The following is a 5,000-nucleotide window of genomic DNA, read 5'->3' on the forward strand; positions in this document are numbered from 1 at the left end:
CCATTTCACATTTCTTATAATTTCACTTCATTCGTCTCTTAATACCCTTTGCCATGTCGAGTCTCACTCATTTCAGTCATTTCATGTCATGTTTGCAACCAAATCGTATCTTTTGCCAACTCACGATCATCTCAATTGCCATTTCGTTCATTTCACATTAATTTAATCTACGTTAAATTTACATGTCACTGGCCAATCTGAATGTTTGTGCCATTTCACGTCTTTTTTAATGTTGCATTATTCAAAATGTCATGTCCTCGGCCGTTTTACGTATATTGCCATTTCCTCTTCTGTGTCATCTCAATGCAGTCGTCATGTCATGTCATGTCATGTCATGTATATTGCTATTTTCTGTTCTATATCAACTTATATATATATATATATATATATATAATATATATATATATATATATATATATATATATATATATATATATATATATATATATATATATATATATATATATATATATATATAGCTTAGTGTAAGGAGTCAGGAGTCAATCCATATTAATAATCATCAATAAGGGGAAGAGGACACACAAAGATGTACAAGTTGTCTTTATTCCAACGTTTCGTAATTATCCATTTAATGACATCATCAGGGCTGTTAAAATGAAACATAAAATTCCTCGTAAAATTGTAAAAACTAAAACTTAAGAATTCAAAAAGGTGAAAGTTATTCTTACAAAATTTAAGAAGTATATACAACTTTAAAAATTAAGGGAATGAACACAAATTTAAAATATTTACATTTTAATCTTTTGTTCTATAACTCTGTTCACTATTTTTCATTTTTAGTTTACTGTATAATCCGTTACGTTTCATTTTAATGTAAAGATTTTTAAAATTGTCTTCATTCCTTTAATTTTAAAGTTGTATGTATTTATTAAATTTGGTAAGAATAATTTCTACCATTTTAAATTCTTAATTTTTATATTTTACAATTTACAAGGAATTTTATGTTTCATTTTAACAGCCCTGATGATGTAATGAAATGGATAATTATGAAATGGATAATATATATATATATATTGGATATATATATATATATATATATATATATATATATATATATATATATATATATATATATATATATATATATATTATTTATATATATATATATATATATATATATATATATATATATATATATATATATATATATATATATATATATATATATAGTGAGAGACGGAATGAGAGAGAAAGAGAGAGAGAAAAACATTTACGCAGAAACAATATCGTGAGAAAGTATCACTCCCAACCCTAGCATTACTAAACATTTTCTAGGAAGAGTTGCCAATTGCGAGTTTGTCACTAATGCTGTCCTAGCGGGCGAAATTATAAGGACGGGAAATTCCTTCTTATGAGAAAAAAAAATGTGACGCAATTAGTATAAGTGGATATACAGCGTATTTCTCTAATCTTTATCGTACCGATGAAACATTCGTTTATGTAACTGAACAGGCTGACACGCGAGGAATAGATCGGTTACTTTTGATGACATTTATATATATGTATATATATACAATATAGCACGAAGGAACGCATGCTTGAGAATATCACTAAGTCCGACGTGGACTTAGTGATGTGTGTGTGTGTGTATGATATGTGTATATATATATATATATATATATATATATATATATATATATATATATATATATATATATACATATATATATATATATACATGTGAAAATAAGAATGTATCTATAAAACACTATTTAAACATTGAAACATACATATATATATATATATATATATATATATATATATATATATATATATATATATATATATATATATATATATATGAATAAATCTACCTATATATCTATCTGTGTGTTCACACATGCATACATACATGCATATATATGTGTGTGTGTGAATAAACACACACACACACACACATACATACATATATAAATACACATATATATATATATATATATGTGTGTGTCTATGCATGTGTATGTATGTGTGAGAGTTAAGACGCATCAAAATCTTTTGGGGGCAGAAAGGAATGGTTGAATGTCCAGAGCTTCTATCCTCATTGGCTTATGCAGTCATTGATTTTGTATATGCGTTCTATATATGCGTTCTACTTCGTAAACATGCATCTCTGCAAAGAGAGATGATAATCTGAAAAGGAATCTGATTTGTTTCAGAGGATTCAACATAAAAGTGTTTTTTTCAGTATAAGGAAATCTGAAGAGAACACATATTTGGAATGGCATGGAATGGAATATAGAGTTTAGGCCAAAGGCCAAGCACTGGGACCTACGAGGTCATTCAGTGCTGGAAAGGAAATTGAGAGTAAAAGGTCTGAAAGGTGTAACAGGAGGAAAACCTCAAAGCAGTTGCACTTTGAAATCATTTTTAGGAGAGGGTGGATAGCAAGATGGAAGAATAGAATATGAATGGAGGTACAGTAAAAGGAACGAAAGGGGTTGCAGCTAGGTGTCGAAGGGACGCTACAAAGAACATTTAGTAACTAGCCTACCTACAGTGCATCGCGTGAGGTGCACTGACGACACTTCCCCCCTACGGGGAACACATATTTGGAGGTTTCTGACTGTGTTTAAAATTGTGTTGATATTTTCATTATTATTTTCATTATTAGGGCTGTAGTATTTTTAGTTGAAACGCAAAATATTTTGATAACATTTGCTTCTTTTAAAATATTGTTTGCAGTAAGCCACAAGAAATTAAATATTCAAATTATTTTTAAAGAGATGAAGCCCGACATTAAATTACTCATTTCTGTTTAAAAGCAACTAAAAATAAAAACTAGACAAAACAATAATAATATACCAATCAGACAGACAGACAGAAAAAATTATACGAAAATCTAAACGGATGACATTTAAATCAAGAATGAAAGAGGGAAAACATATTCATATCATAAAAAGGTAAAAAGCTAATAATTTAGATTGTGAAACGTAGCAAAAGATTGAGAAAGTGAAGTATTTATATTACATGTTGCATAAAAGATTGCTTGCACGTATAACCGTCGTCATAAATATATGAATTATGCGGATAAAATGTGATTTTCTTCCATCATAGAACTTCACATTTTTCCATTTCTGATCTGTCAAATGATCCTGTGAAATATCTGGAACCGCTCTGAATCAGCTGGGAAAAAATTAACGACAGATATATTTCAAGCAGAAAAATTCTAAATGCATGTTAATGAAATAGTTGGCAGAATTATATGGAATGATTTGCAAATAATCGTTTTATATAAAGATTTTAGAAATTAGCCCAAGGTCTAATGCTGGTGCAATTTAGTCTCCGATTGAGAAAGATCTACGTATAAGCTATACACATACATACACACACACACACACACACACACACATATATATATATATATATATATATATATATATATATATATATATATATATATATATATATATATATATATATATATATTTATATATAGCGTGGGCGAGTTTGTCCACTATAATATTATAAAGAATATTCAAATAAGATCTAAGCGATCACTGAACCCATATACTTTAATTTAGCTGAATTATTATAAAAGAAGTAATTGACCAATCACTAGTTCACGTTACTCTTCTTCCAGTCAAATAAAGAAAATATATCTCTGAAGCCTAAACGACCACTGAACAAAATTGAAAACAAATTTTGGTGAATGTTTGGAAATATTCGCCGAATGTTTCTAAACATTCTAAACCGGTAAGTCACCATGGTAACAACTGGAAGGCATCAACAATATATCCTAACCAAAGGGACTACTTAACCTGTTGAAGTTAAATTTATTTACCGTTTACAGAGTTTGTAATTCTTGAATGACTCGTTCGTCCGTTTTATCAGTGTTTTATTTTTATCTTTATTATTCAATATTTAATATAATATTTCTATCGTTTAATTTTATTTTTGAAGGTCTTAAGATTCCACGTCTCTTTAGTTTTCTGGGTAAATGATTGAACACCCTGGGTTATATTCCCTCAAATGCCTATTTTCAAGAACCACAAAGGAAAAAATGTCATAAACACATGTCGGAAACATGTTGCATACATATCAAACAAATGTTGACAACAAGTCAACTGCTCTTAATGGAGAACGAACCTTTGGCAGATGCCAACACACACACACACACACACACACACACACACACACACACATCATGAAGAGTTGGATAGAAGTCAAAGACTTTGAGACAATCTGCTAAAGATTCGTTCTCCATTTATTGTCGGTGACTTGTCTTCAACACGTATGTGATATGTATGCGATAAGTTTCCGACACATGATTATGACTTGCTTCACTGCAGAGCAGACATACTTCAACATGTGTGTGATATGTATGCGATAAGTTTCCAGACATATGTTTATGACTTGTTTTACTGCAGAGCGGACTTACTTCAACATGTATGTGATATGTATGCGACAAGTTTCCGACATATGTTTATGACTTGTTTTACTGCAGTGCGAACGTACCCTAAGGATCAGGTCACAAGATTAGGGAAATTTTGCTTTTCAAAACATCTGTCTCTTTTCTTTAGCTGAAATATGAAGGCCACTTTGGCTATATGTTTGCAATAACTACAAATGTTTATGGTTTAGAGATCATATGTATGAAATATGTATGCCGACAAGTTTCCGAATTGTTTATGACACTTTTTATAGATATCGTTCACAAGATTAGGAAATTTTGCCTTTAATCTGCATTTCCTTTACATAAATAATAAAAGTTATTTTATAGCCCTCAATATGTACTTTTCAGTTTTCTGAAAAGTAAACTATTGTGCCGGCTTTGTCTGTCCGTCCGCACTTTTTTCTGTCCGCCCTCAGATCTTAAAAACTACTGAGGCTAGAGGGCTGCAAATTGGTATGTTGATCATCCACCCTCCAATCACCAAACATTACAAATTGCAGCCCTCTAGCCTCAGTAGTTTTTATTTTATTTAAGGGTAAAGGTAGCCATAATCGTGCGTCTGGCAACGATATAAGCCATGCCACCA

At 30.2% G+C, this 5,000-nt stretch overlaps 1 protein-coding gene across 1 annotated transcript in view; it reads right to left on the bottom strand.

Annotated features, from left to right (window-relative positions):
* LOC136830291 (uncharacterized) overlaps positions 1–5,000 on the bottom strand; it is a 390,310-nt gene that overhangs the window by 359,944 nt on the left and 25,366 nt on the right. The gene's annotated exons all lie outside the window — the stretch shown is intronic.

Source organism: Macrobrachium rosenbergii, chromosome 46 (genome assembly GCF_040412425.1).
Source record: "Macrobrachium rosenbergii isolate ZJJX-2024 chromosome 46, ASM4041242v1, whole genome shotgun sequence".
In the NCBI taxonomy this organism is placed as follows: domain Eukaryota; kingdom Metazoa; phylum Arthropoda; class Malacostraca; order Decapoda; family Palaemonidae; genus Macrobrachium; species Macrobrachium rosenbergii.